The 15,611-nt window shown below is 44.3% G+C and overlaps 1 protein-coding gene across 1 annotated transcript in view; it reads left to right on the top strand.

The window, feature by feature from the left end:
* The window catches only part of LOC130745277 (uncharacterized), a 66,886-nt gene that overhangs the window by 23,233 nt on the left and 28,042 nt on the right, over nucleotides 1-15,611 (top strand). The gene's annotated exons all lie outside the window — the stretch shown is intronic.

Below are 15,611 nucleotides of genomic sequence, written 5' to 3' on the forward strand. Positions count from 1 at the left end.
GGAAACTACCCTGTCCCAAAAGAAGCAATGACTGTCAGAGCTAGACTCTACTCCTACACTAATCCTAACTCGAGGAGCTCACACTAACACTCAAACTATGTGTCAGCGTGATCGTCGTCCGAATCTGAATCCAGAACGACCAAGTCTATGTACACCATCCGTCCTCTTCTCGCTACCGCGATGCGCTCCTGTTCCAGCATCTCAACCCTAGTTTCCCCCGAAGGGTGAACCGTCGTGAACCAGCCCGCCAAAGACATCTGACAAAGGGCGTTTTTCAGCCAAAGCACACACAGAAGACGCGAGGGTCAACTCCAAAGAATTATGTAAATAATAGCACCAATAGATACACATAAGAGATAGCCACCTAGGCTTATAGCTAGGGATAACATTCCTAGGGTTGCACGTTCCACAATAACATAAACGCAATAATAACAGGTAGCATGTTCCAACTAGGATTAACAATTACCAATCACACTCAACAACTAAATTAATATGCATGTTGCATGATATGCAAATGACGGTTAACCCAGTTAACCACATGCATTCCGGAACGGATGGACATCAAACGGATCAGCCCTAGCACCAACCACGGTGGGACCATTTCGGCCCGCGTGCCTCTTACACCACACAAAGGTAGTCAGATCAGCCGTAACCCGTAGGTCTGCCATTTCGGTCTGCTACAAGAGTCGTCTACAAACGCTCTTACACGGCATTCCGGGTCTTATGACCATTTTGGAAACCGACGAGGCCCAGAGTACGTCCTGTGTTAATACCTCATTAATGTTGCATGAATGCAGGATGATTAGTCAAACAACGTCTCCGAATCTCACTCGACACGTCGCCACGTGTTCTAGCTAAATCAATGTCTCTAAAAACTTACCCTAAGGTAACAGTCGATTCTGCGACAAAAGACACTTCTTCACAACAACACATAACTCATGATGATCTCCAAATCATCCGACTCATCTCAATCCGATGGTCCAAACTGCTCAACGAGCAAGAGTATCAACATACTCGGAAACTATCAATTTCCCGGACTTATCCCCAGGATAGTCCAACAACACAGCTGCTCCAACAGCACAAGAGTATCCCGCATTCACAAGGTCTCACGCCTCAGTGAAGCTTCATGCTGTTCACGAGGTCTCACGCCTCAGTGAAGATCCATGCTTTCCACAAGGTCTCACACCTCAGTGGAGTATCACGCATTCACAAGGTCTCACGCCTCAGTGAAGCTTCTCGGCACATCCCTTGGATGGCTAAACAAACTGCTCCCAGAGCGAATGAGTATCAACATACTCAGAACTCACAATCTTTCTCAACACTTGGATCCGACGACACTTCTCGTTTTCCAAAACTGATATTTGCATCCTAAGCTTCCTTTCGAGTTTATTCTCATTATTTGAAGATTTAGAGGTTGTTTAATGTCTTATGAGTTTTCTTTACAAAATAATATCCTTTTAGTCTTATCGCAAATCCTATAAGTTCTCGGGATCTCCTAATCCCCAACTCACACCAGAGAATGTCTCGATCCATAAAACACCATAACAAGGCCCGAATCTCATTCGTCCTATCAAACTTTCTCAAAACTCTCAAAATAAAATCGGCATGACCTGCCCGCTATTCTCACTACTCAGAATCTCAGATTTCATTGCAAGAGCATAATTAACTCAGCACAATCAATCAACATGTCATATATCAACATATTAAGCAATAACCACGTAGCAGTTAGCATATAAGGCATACCTCACACATCCTAAATTACCCAATTAGCACTTAGCATGTAAGTGCATTCAGTAGATGAATCATCTACATTGTCAGCCGAAGCCTCAGAAAACATTTTTTCAATCAACCACAAACAAGTGCATAAACAGTAAACAATGTCGAAAGCATCGACCCTAAGCATTATCTAGAGATTCAGTGAGAAGCCCTCACCTGAAGATTCTCCAGGGTGATCTTCGAACTCTTCCTCACAAGCAAAGCGTTGCTCCTCAGGAAATTCTTCAAAAGCACCTTTTAAGGTAAAACCACAGAATACTATCAGAATCTATCGGAAACTAAGCTATCAATACGCACTAAGGTTACATGAAGCAGTATATACTTCGAGGTACGATAATCTAGCGCGAAAGGACAAGTTTTCGGAAAAGGAAATTTTCCTCCTCCCCCCTAATAGGTTCGGCCACTTTTGGTAATTGTAAGGTTCGATTTTTCTTCGATCAAACTTGGTTCCTATGCTATCATTAGCCGTAACTAAGGGTATTCTGAACTCGGAAAAATTATCGGATCGAAAACTGTCGCAGGGGTATTTTGGTCATGATTTTCGAAAACTGAAATCCCGAAAAGCAAATTTTGCAGGGACGTCACCAACGACGTTTATGACAACTGATCCTACTAGCACTAAGCTAAGGCGATAGTTTTCAGCCTAAAGGTTGAAGCTTTACTCCAAAAATGGGTATTTAAGGCATAAATTGATTCCGGCGGAATTCCGGCGACATTACGGAAAATCTAATCCGGCAGAAGTGATCTTGGGCACGTAAGGAAGATGTTTAGACAGAGAAATCAAACTATTTGGACAATTTTCCAAAAACCTCAAAACTAAGAGCACAGAAAGACATAGGAAAAAGCTATGGAAAAAGCGATCAGAGGTAAGGATTAGCGACTATACCTCGAAGCCTTGAAGTAGCAACTGATTGATCGACGATCAAGCAAGGAATGAACAAAATCTCTTCTCCTCCTCTCCTATGCAAACTCGCGACCTTGAGTGGGTTTTTGGGTGAGTTTTTGTGTTTTTTCTTCCTTTCTTGGCTATATACAGGGGTTGGCAAAACGCGGTAAAATGAAAGTTTCGCGAATCTTATTTTTCCGGCTTCATACTCCATGAATTCTAAGATAGGTTTTGGCGACATAATACCAAAACTAAAATGAGGTCTCCTTGTATTTTTGGTAACTAATGCAAAGTCGGTGTAAAACTATTTTACCCGATAAGTTGCTTTTTGCATCGAATGTCGGAATAGAAAACTTCCTTCTGAAGAAAGGTTGAAATCATCAAGAGAAATGGGTGTACGCGTGTGGAATCTTCATTTGATGTTCCGAATAGAAAAAGTCTTCATTGTCGGTTGATTCTAGGGTTTTGAAATACCAGGGATTCGATTTCTGCAAACTTCCGATGATTGGAATCGGACGTTCGTAGATCCTAGAGTTTCGCCTCGAAACGATTGTGATATATGGAAAAAGAGAAGTTCTAATATTTCTCTGAAGATTTTTTTGGAATTAACTTCCATCGTGCCTATACGTGAAAACTAGCTATCTACTAGGGTTTCTGACCTAGGTTTAAGCGTGTAACGATCGTGCTATAACTTTTATCGACTTCGATACATTCCTTAGACTTTTCCTGAACTTTCTCCTTCATAAATATATTCCATTCGATGAACTCTTGTTCAGGTTTTCCTTCACGATATATTAAGCCTAGTCGTAAATGGACATCTCTTCCACTTTTTCTAAGCTTAAAAACTTGGGTCTTACATTACTACCCTCCAAAAAGAAAGTTTCGTCCTCGAAACTTAAGGTTCAGTAAAAATTCCGGATATTATTCCTTGATCTTTTCCTCTAATACCCATATAGTACCGTCCGTGTCTTTGTTCCAAATAACTTTCACTAAAGCACTCTGCTTTCTCCTTGATCATTTCACTATTCCAGCCCCAATGCGGACCGACGGCGTCTCAAAAGACATATCATCTTCCAACTCTATGTTGTCCGGTTCAACCACTTGCATCGGATCTCCGTTGAAAATAATATTTGTTGGCATTCGTGCATTCGCACAGCCTTTACCACTTATTCCTTTGCTTTTGTTCATCCAAAATGTTGATTAGAAGCTCGGTACATCTCTATGCTCCGGAGTGAATGCTCAACTTGAGTCTTAATACCTTGTGCATCACAAGACTCATTCCCTTTAACATTAACTTATCAACAACTTATAAGCTAAACTTCATCTTAATATCTAACAATTCATTATTATCGTCTTCGTCCTCAAAACCTTCCTCACTCAAACTGTAACACCCCGATTTCCAGGTGTCACCTTAGTAACCAAAAATAAACTTTACGCGGAAAACAGGTAATTTTTTTTTCGTTTTCTTTCCTTTAATTAAAGCGATAAAGAAGTAAAGACAACACCCATCAACTAACTAACCGATATACATCATATACAAAGGTACAGCCTCAGCTGCACTATCCCGTCACGCGTACACGCAGTGACTCCAAGGTAGCATGCCCGTAGGCGAATATACACAAACCATCACTGTAACCAAGAGGTATCAAAATACAGTTATCCAGAGCAAGTCGGCACTCAAAAATGGTCTGAAAGAAAGACCCCTATACTCCGACAGACTCTCTGTGATCCTCCTCAAAAGAACCACACAAAAAGCCACAAGTCGGAACCTACCCTGTCCCAACAAAAGACTGACGATCAGAGCTCTACACAAAAAATGTCGCTAATCCTAACCTACCCTCCCAGCTCAGCTCACCAATCCTCCTCCTCCTCATCGCTGCTCGGCGAGTAGCTCTCCCCACTGCTCTCGGAGTCAGAGTCGGAATCCACCGTAATCATCTCGGTGTCCAAATCCATAACCTCCTTCCTCACTGTCCTGCGCACCGCCCTAGTCGAGCCGGTCTCCACGTCTACCTCTCCTGCAAGAACATCCTCCTCCACCACCCTCATCAAGGGGTCCACACGGTAGCCGTGCGGTGAAGAGAAAGACAAAAGACGTGAGGCAGATGGGACGACAGACTCCCTCCTCGGCTGTACGAGCCTAGAGGACGACGCCACGTCGGTAGAAGCGATGGCAGTAGCCGGAGGTGGCACAACAGGTGTAACAGCAGCAGCAGCAGGCTCGATCTCCTCTGGGTCCTCCTCAACAGAAGGTGAAGTCGGAGGTGGTGCATGTCCAGTGCCTGGTCCACAATGAACTGAGGGCGGCAAGTCAAAACTCAGCTCCATACGCCGTAGAACTCCGCTCGTCAGGCGTCCTCGCTCATCCGTCCGGTCCTCCATGACCCTTCCCCTATAAGTCGCCCGGTGATCAGCTACGTCGATCACCCAAGCGGTGGGGGCATCCCTATCCAGCAGCTCATATCTGATCCCCCCCGAGGGAGAGACCGTCGAGAACCAGTCGGCCATCGACATCTGGCAGCAGGCCGACCGCCCAAACGCAAACATACAAACAAAGCCAAGGCGCCAGGGTCAACTCACAGCAATAAGTACATATACACTCAACATGTGACAGGGTATATTTATAAGCTGTTATATAAGCATATAAGTAATCCTAGCATGTTATGGCTCTAACATTGCTTCAATAAACAAACAGCACACAATCTCAGTCAGCATGAATGTATGCGTGAAATGCAATTATGAATCCGGATGTGTGACGCGTTCCCGTTCGCCACAAGTGAAGCATTCCCGTTCTTCACTATGGATGGACCATTCCCGTTATCCATCCTGGATGAAATCCATCCTGGATGAACCATTCCCGTTATTCATCCTTGGTGAACCATTCCCGTTATTCACCATATGATGAACCATTCCCGTTATTCATCATTTATGCAAGGTGAACCATTCTCGTTATTCACCATGATATGCACAGGTGAACCATTCCCGTTATTCACCCGATTGAATGCAACGTGATTAGCCAAACAACGAATCGTCCTTACCACGAGAGTGTCTAGCTCACAACACAATCTCAAACAACTCAATGAGTTAGTGTCGGTCAATACAACACAACTCGGAGTAAGTGTCGGTCAATACAACACCACTCCCTCAACAAGAATACACAAGGGTCTAGTGTCGGTCAATACAACACAGCCCAAACAACGAGAGCACTAGGTGTCGGTCAATACAACACGGCTCCACAACATTCCCCAAGAGTACTAAAGTACTCAGTGACTTTCACTCATCACCCTAGCTCACCTTAGTGGCTTTCCCCAATTCCGATAGCTCTCCAAACCCACAACAAAGTCGACTTTCCCCGTCTTTCGTAAATATTTTCCCCATTAATTCTCCTATACTTAAACATTAATAAAAATGATTACAATTCAGATTAGTCAAGTTATGAGTTTATTTCTCAAAATCTAGGTTTCCCAAGTCTTTAGTTTTCGAAATTCTAATCCTTCTAAGTTTTCCGAAACTAACCACCCAAAGAAGTTTCCCGGGGAAAGTCTAAGTTTTTCAACGATTCCCAACAAATGGCTAAGTCTCAAAACCCTCATTTGGACTTGCCTAGGGTTGCTCCTCCAACCCGAAATATCAAAGATCACCAGATCAATGAATCTCCACTCCGAAGTTGCGTCAAAACGCTCAATTCAACACATCATCAATATCATAAGTTATGAAAACATTCATAGCAATAAACCATTATCATAATCAATATCATAGCAAAACATAAGTCGAATTTATCGACGCCTATCATGCAATCATAGCTAATATATATGTAAGTTGCCCTAACCTCGAGCTGTTCCAGCTTCGCAATCAAAGTTTTCCTCAAACACTTGCTCTGAGTATTCCAAAGTTCCTTCAACTGAACCTCGGAGAAAAACAAAGCAGAATCCAAACAAAATCGATTAGTTCGATCACAAAACAACACATAAACGATAGACAAAGCATTAAAGCTTCAGAATAAGACAATCGGGTATGAAAAGACAAGTTTTCGAAACCGAAAAACTCCCCCCCCCTAAGGAATAGCCCACGGCCCTAAAGGAGAAAAGGGCTTCGGCTCTTTTTCTTCGATCAAATCAATTCACAAGGTAGTTTTGGGGTAAAACTAAGGCAAAGAAACTGTCAAAACAATTTTCGGACAAACGGGTCGAAATACGACTACGCAGGGGCATTTTGGTCCAAAATAAGGCTCAAAACTTCAAAGTTATCAGTTCTGAAAACAGATTTGACAGTATTGATCCTCATGACATCCGTGACAACAAATCCTAAAGGCACGAAGTCAGATTATAGCTTTACGACAATAAAGTTTCGAAATGTGAGCAAAAAGAGTTTTGAATCAATTTTTCAGATCCTGGACAACTGAATCACAATCAGAGTTTACTGACAGAGATTTTAGGCTCTTGGGAACCTAGAGAACATAACCCAAGCGAGAAAACAGAGAAATCGGACAATTTTAGAAAAAGCTCAAAACTTAGAGCACAGAAACGGCGTCAGAAACGCAACAGAAACAACAATCAGAGGTAGGAATCGTGTTAGTTACCTTGATACCTAGAAGTAGGGACGAACTGCACGAAGATTGGTCAAGGTTTCGCGAAAATCTCTTCTCCCCCAAGCTCTCCACAATTCTAGGCCAAGAAGAAAGAAATGAAGAGGATTTTTGCTTTTTCGTGCTATTTATAGGCGGGTGAAATCGCGGGAAAATGAAAATTTCGCGATTCCGATTTTTGCAGCACGATCACCAAAGAATTCTAAGAGAGATTCCGGTGTCAGAATTCCAGAACTCAAAACCAATATCTAAGATTTGGGAAAAACGATATCGAAAACGCCAAAAGCGGTATAAATTAGTCTGTCCCGAAAAACTACTTTTTGCTGTGATCGCCGGATGACAAAACTTCTTTCTGAAGAAAGGTTGGAAATGTCGAAAAAAATCTGGCAACACGGACGGAATCTTCGTTAGAAGTCCCGAAAAGAAAAAGTCTTCATCCACCGCTCGAATCTAGGGTTTCGAAGCAAAGAAATTAGCGTTGGCGGACATCCGAAAAGTGAATACTATCGTGCGTACAGTCCAGAGTTCCAAAATGAAACGCTGGTCGATGGAAAAATAAAGAGAATCTTTAAATTTTCCAAGAGTTCGAAATCTCACTTAAAACGTTACTCTAAGAGCGAAAAAGCCTATTCTGTACACGCTCGCCATAAGGCAAGGGTGCAGACAACTCGCACTCGCTCCGAAAACAACGACGCAACATTCCTCAAGCAATTCCTGAACTTTCTTCTTCATTAATCTTTCTCAAATATCAAACTCCTGTCACGCTTACACTGATCCTACGCGTGAGTCGGAAATTAACTTGTTCTGAAAATCCAGGTCTTACAATACTCCCCTCCAAAAAGAAAGTTTCGACCTCGAAACTCAGAGTTCTGCAAACAGTCCGGGGTACAGTTCCTTGATCTTATCTTCCAATTCCCATGTAGCATCCCCCGTATCCTTGTTCCATATCACCTTTACCAACGAAATCTGCTTTCCCCTCAGCTGCTTCACTCTTCGATCCCCAATACTCGCGGTGTCTCAAAAGTCAAATCATCCTTCAGTTCAACATTGTCTGGCTCGATGACATGAGTCGGATCTGGAATGTACTTCCTCAACTGCGATACATGGAACACATCATGAATGTTGGAAAGAAATGGTGGTAGTGCAATCTGATACGCAACTGGTCCAACACGTCGCGTGATTTGATAAGGCCCAATAAACTTTGGCGTGAGCTTCCTTGACTTAATAGCTCGTCCAACCCCCGTAGTTTGAGTAACTTGTAGAAACACATGATCACCTTCCTCAAACTCTAGGGTTCTACGTCTCTGATCAGCATAACTCTTCTGTCTGCTTTGTGAAGCTCTCATCTTTTCTCTGATCTGCTTGACCTTCTCAGTCGTCTGTTGCAGCATTTCCGGCCCAATCAACAAACTCTCCCCATCTTGATACCAACACAACGGTGTCCTACACTTTCGACCATACAAAGCTTCATACGGTGCCATCCCAATGCTCGCATGAAAACTATTGTTGTAGGTGAATTCAATCAATGGTAGAAGATCATCCCAGCTTCCTCTGTTATCCAACACACAAGCCCGTAGCAGATCCTCTAGCGACTGAATAGTTCTCTCTGTTTGTCCATCGGTTTGTGGATGATACGCCGAACTCAATCTCAGCTTGGTTCCTAACGCATCATGAAGAGCTCCCCAAAAGTGCGAAGTAAACTTCGGATCCCGATCAGACACAATGCTTGTCGGAACCCCGTGTAGTCTCACCATCTCCGCCACATAAATCTCAGCCAACTTCTCCACATTGTAGGTAGTTCTCACCGGTAGAAAATGCGCTGACTTGGTCAAACGATCCACAATCACCCAAATCGAATCATGTCGCTTCTGTGTTCTTGGCAAAGCTACCACAAAATCCATGGATATACTATCCCATTTCCACTCTGGCACGTCTAAGCTCTGTAGCATACCAGCAGGTCTTTGATGCTCTACCTTCGCCTTCTGATAAGTCAAACATGCAGCTACATACTCAGCTACTTGCTTCTTCATTCCCGGCCACCAGGAATTCAGTTTCAAATCTTGATACATCTTGGTCATTCCCGGATGAATACTCCATTTGCTCTTGTGTCCTTCATCCATGATCAGCCTTCTCAATTCCGGATTGTTGGGTACACACACTCTGTCCTTGCATCTTAAGACATCATCCGTTCCGATCTTGAATTCCGGGTCTTTCCCTTGAATTACCAAGTTCCTCTTCTCCAGCAGAAACTCATCTTGCAGTTGTTGCTCTCTAATCTCCTCCATCAGTCCACTGGCAATTCTGATCATTCCGAATTTCAGTTTTCCCTCAGACGGTGTCACGCCTAAACTCATATCTCGAAATTGCTCCAGTAACTCCAGCTCCTTAACCATCATTGACGAGACATGCATCTTTCTGCTCAAAGCATCAGCAACTATATTCGCCTTCCCAGGGTGATATTGCAATGTAAACTCATAGTCTTTGATGAACTCCATCCATCTTCGTTGCCTCATGTTCAGCTCCTTTTGATCAAACAAGTATTTAAGGCTCTTGTGATCGCTAAATATTGTGAAAGTACAACCATAGAGATAATGCCTCCAGATTTTCAGCGAAAACACAATGGCAGCTAACTCCAAATCGTGAGTCGGATAGTTCCTCTCGTGAGTCTTCAACTGTCTCGAAGCATAAGCCACCACTTTTCGATGTTGCATCAGCACACATCCCAAGCCTTGATACGAAGCATCACAATAGACCTCATAAGGTTCATCCGGTTGTGGCAAAATAAGCACAGGTGATGTCGTCAACCGTTCCTTCAAAGTCTGAAAACTTGTTTCACACGCCTCTGTCCATGCAAAAGGTTGATCCTTCCTCGTCAATTGAGTCAAAGGTCCAACAATCTTGGCAAATCCCTCAATGAAGCGTCTATAGTATCCGGCCAAACCCAAAAAACTTCTGATCTCTGTCACTGTCTTCGGTTGCTCCCAAGCCAAAACAGTCTCCACTTTCGCTGGATCCACAGTTATGCCTTCCTTTGAAATAACATGGCCTAAGAAATTGACTTCCTCTAGCCAAAATCCACACTTGGAAGGGTTCGCGTACAGCTTCTTCTCTCTCAATACTTGCAAAACTTGGCGCAAATGTCCTTCATGTTCCTTTGCGTCCTTCGAGTAGATCAGTATGTCATCAATAAACACCACCACAAACCGATCTAAGAACTCATGAAAGATGCGGTTCATGTAATCCATGAAAACAGCAGGTGCATTTGTCACTCCAAACGGCATCACTAGGTACTCGTAGTGTCCGTAGCGTGTTCTGAATGCAGTCTTTGGTACATCTTCAGTCTTCACTCTGATCTGATGATAGCCTGACTTCAAGTCTATCTTGGAAAATACAGCAGCCCCTCGTAACTGATCCATCAAATCATCTATCCTCGGCAACGGGTATCGGTTCTTGATCGTCGCCTTGTTCAACTGTCGGTAATCCACGCACAATCTCGACCTTCCGTCCTTCTTCTTGACTAAAAGCACTGGCGCTCCCCACGGTGAAACACTTGGTCGAATGAATCCTTTTGCCGATAGATCCTCCAACTGAGATTTCAACTCCACTAACTCCGCAGGTGCCATACGGTAAGGTGCAATCGAAATCGGTCCAGTTCCGGGTACAATGTCGATCACAAACTCTACATCGCGCACAGGCGGCAGTCCAGGTACATCTCCGGGAAAAACATCCGCAAAATCTCGAACCACCGGAATACCTTGAATATCCGATTCCTTCTTTCCCTCCAGACTTAGCAACGAAAAGTACTTCTGAGTGCCCTCGCTCAACGATGCACTAATGTGGTTAGTAGAAAGATACTCGAAAAGATCCGAGTCTGGGAACACCACTTTCTTTCGACTATAGTCCAAAAGACAATGGTAGTGGGATAACCAATCCATCCCAAGGATTACATCTAGGTTTTTAAGGGGTAGACATACTAAGTTGGCATGAAAAGTTCTATCTTTATATACTACTGAACAGTGCATGCATGCGGCATTAGCAATTAGAGTCCTAGCAGGTGTAGTCACCATAAGATCAAAACTCAAAGTAGTAATGGGCAGATGCAGTCTTGATACGCAATCCTTAGAGACAAAAGAATGAGTTGCACCAGAATCAAAGAGTACAGTTAGAAGATTACCGTCAATTTCACATTCTCCTCTGATCAAACCATCAGCTCCTTCAGCCTCTTCTCCATCCATGGTATACACTCTTCCCTTTGCCACTGGGCGCTTCCCACTAACAGCATTCACAGACGGTTCCACCTTTGGTGCCTTACATTCCGTAGCCAGATGCCCAGATTTATTGCAGTTGTAGCATCTTGGTGGTCTCGTGCAGTTGTTTGCATAGTGCCCGGTTCCTCCACACCGGAAACAAGTCACCTCACGGTTTGGGGTACGGCTTCCCGACCCTCCTGAAGTAGCAGCAGCAGCCATCGGCTTATAAGATCCCGGGGTAAACCCTCTCCCCGCAGGACGTTGATATGGCTTCCTAGCCTGAAACCTTCCCCTTCCTTGATAACTTTGTGGTGTCGACCTCACCGGTCCCCCTGTTCCAACCCTGTTATATCTCCGATTCTTCATCAATTCCACCTCAGTTGCTTTCTCCACCAATGCTTGGAACCTCGTGATCCCCAATGGTCTCACCGAGTCTTCAATATCAGGCCTCAATCCCCTCACAAATCTCTTGCACATGTAGGGCTCATCAACTTGGTCACGGAAAAACCGAAAGTACTTCGCCAGAGACTCTAACTTGGCAGCATACTCCGGAATGGTCATGCTTCCTTGTTTCAGAGTCAGAAACTGTGATTCACGCTCATCACGAGCACTGTCAGGAAAATACTTCTCGAGAAAAGCTGCTCGGAAGGAATTCCAGTTCACTTCCACATGATTGGCTTCCATCATCCCTCTGGCGCCTCTCCACCAGTACTCAGCATCTCCCAACAACAGATAGGTTGCCAGCCCCACTTTGGCTCCCTCAGCAGTCTGTAACACACCAAAGATCTTCTCAATCTCTTCTATCCAAAGATCTGCTTTGTCCGGGTCAGTACCTCCCGAAAACTTAGGCGGATCCTGTCTCCTGAAGTCATTCAACCCTTTATTCTGATCCAGAGTCGCCTCCCTCTGACGCTGGTGTTGATCACGCGCTTCCTCCGCAGCACGTCTCAAAGCATTGTCATTCGCTTGGTTAGTCATTGCCTGGGCCATAGTGGCCATCATCTCCGCTAGCTGATTCGTGTTCACCATCGTCTGTTAGCCCCAAGAAAACTGTTAGTCCTAAACGTAGAATAGCACCAAAACTATTACATATGGTTAAGCAACCATGCAATCAATTAGAACGAAAAATCGTTCTGCAGACAATCAATTTTCACTCTTTGCAGAGTCACACAACCTAGCACAGAAGACCTATTCCCCAAAGACTCCCAAAAGACACGACTAAGCTCTGATACCACAATGTAACACCCCGATTTCCAGGTGTCACTTTAGTAACCAAAAATAAACTTTACGCGGAAAACAGGTAATTTTTTTTTCGTTTTCTTTCCTTTAATCAAAGCGATAAAGAAGAAAAGACCACACCCATCAACTAACTAACCGATATACATCATATACAAAGGTACAGCCTCAGCTGCACTATCCCGTCACGCGTACACGCAGTGACTCCAAGGTAGCATGCCCGTAGGCGAATATACACAAACCATCACTGTAACCAAGAGGTATCAAAATACAGTTATCCAGAGCAAGTCGGCACTCAAAAATGGCCTGAAATAAAGACCCCTATACTCCGACAGACTCTCTGTGATCCTCCTCAAAAGAACCACACAAAAAGCCACAAGTCGGAACCTACCCTGTCCCAACAAAAGACTGACGATCAGAGCTCTACACAAAAACTGTCGCTAATCCTAACCTACCCTCCCAGCTCAGCTCACCAATCCTCCTCCTCCTCATCGCTGCTCGGCGAGTAGCTCTCCCCACTTCTCTCGGAGTCAGAGTCGGAATCCACCGTAATCATCTCGGTGTCCAAATCCATAACCTCCCTCCTCACTGTCCTGCGCACCGCCCTAGTCGAGCCGGTCTCCACGTCTACCTCTCCTGCAAGAACATCGTCCTCCACCACCCTCATCAAGGGGTCCACACGGTAGCCGTGCGGTGAGGAGAAAGACAAAAGACGTGAGGCAGATGGGACGACAGACTCCCTCCTCGGCTGTACGAGCCTAGAGGACGACGCCACGTCGGTAGAAGCGATGGCAGTAGCCGGAGGTGGCACAACAGGTGTAACAGCAGCAGCAGCAGGCTCGATCTCCTCTGGGTCCTCCTCAACAGAAGGTGAAGTCGGAGGTGGTGCATGTCCAGTGCCTGGTCCACAATGAACTGAGGGCGGCAAGTCAAAACTCAGCTCCATACGCCGTAGAACTCCGCTCGTCAGGCGTCCTCGCTCATCCGTCCGGTCCTCCATGACCCTTCCCCTATACGTCGCCCGGTGATCAGCTACGTCGATCACCCAAGCGGTGGGGGCATCCCTATCCAACAGCTCATATCTGATCCCCCCCGAGGGAGAGACCGTCGAGAACCAGTCGGCCATCGACATCTGGCAGCAGGCCGACCGCCCAAACGCAAACATACAAACAAAGCCAAGGCGCCAGGGTCAACTCACAGCAATAAGTACATATACACTCAACATGTGACAGGGTATATTTATAAGCTGTTATATAAGCATATAAGTAATCCTAGCATGTTATGGCTCTAACATTGCTTCAATAAACAAACAGCACACAATCTCAGTCAGCATGAATGTATGCGTGAAATGCAATTATGAATCTGGATGTGTGACGCGTTCCCGTTCGCCACAAGTGAAGCATTCCCGTTCTTCACTATGGATGGACCATTCCCGTTATCCATCCTGGATGAAATCCATCCTGGATGAACCATTCCCGTTATTCATCCTTGGTGAACCATTCCCGTTATCCACCATATGATGAACCATTCCCGTTATTCATCATTTATGCAAGGTGAACCATTCCTGTTATTCACCATGATATGCACAGGTGAACCATTCCCGTTAATCACCCGATTGAATGCAACGTGATTAGCCAAACAACGAATCGTCCTTACCACGAGAGTGTCTAGCTCACAACCCAATCTCAAACAACTCAATGAGTTAGTGTCGGTCAATACAACACAACTCGGAGTAAGTGTCGGTCAATACAACACCACTCCCTCAACAAGAATACACAAGGGTCTAGTGTCGGTCAATACAACACAGCCCAAACAACGAGAGCACTAGATGTCGGTCAATACAACACGGCTCCACAACATTCCCCAAGAGTACTAAAGTACTCGGTGACTTTCACTCATCACCCTAGCTCACCTTAGTGGCTTTCCCCAATTCCGATAGCTCTCCAAACCCACAACAAAGTCGACTTTCCCCGTCTTTCGTAAATATTTTCCCCTTTAATTCTCCTATACTTAAACATTAATAAAAATGATTACAATTCAGATTAGTCAAGTTATGAGTTTATTTCTCAAAATCTAGGTTTCCCAAGTCTTTAGTTTTCGAAATTCTAATCCTTCTGAGTTTTCCGAAACCAACCACCCAAAGAAGTTTCCCGGGGAAAGTCTAAGTTTTTCAACGATTCCCAACAAATGGCTAAGTCTCAAACCCCTCATTTGGACTTGCCTAGGGTTGCTCCTCCAACCCGAAATATCAAAGATCACCAGATCAATGAATCTCCACTCCGAAGTTGCGTCAAAACGCTCAATTCAACACATCATCAATATCATAAGTTATGAAAACATTCATAGCAATAAACCATTATCATAATCAATATCATAGCAAAAATAAGTCGAATTTATCGACGCCTATCATGCAATCATAGCTAATATATATGTAAGTTGCCCTAACCTCGAGCTGTTCCAGCTTCGCAATCAAAGTTTTCCTCAAACACTTGCTCTGAGTATTCCAAAGTTCCTTCAACTGAACCTCGGAGAAAAACAAAGCAGAATCCAAACAAAATCGATTAGTTCGATCACAAAACAACACATAAACGATAGACAAAGCATTAAAGCTTCAGAATAATACAATCGGGTATGAAAAGACAAGTTTTCGAAACCGAAAAACTCCCCCCCTAAGGAATAGCCCACGGCCCTAAAGGAGAAAAGGGCTTCGGCTCTTTTTCTTCGATCAAATCAATTCACAAGGTAGTTTTGGGGTAAAACTAAGGCAAAGAAACTGTCAGAACAATTTTCGGACAAACGGGTCGAAATACGACTACGCCGGGGCATTTTGGTCCAAAATAAAGGCTCAAAACTTCAAAGTTATCAGTTCTGAAAACAG

The sequence above is a fragment of the Lotus japonicus genome, chromosome 3, assembly GCF_012489685.1.
Source record: "Lotus japonicus ecotype B-129 chromosome 3, LjGifu_v1.2".
NCBI lineage: Eukaryota > Viridiplantae > Streptophyta > Magnoliopsida > Fabales > Fabaceae > Lotus > Lotus japonicus.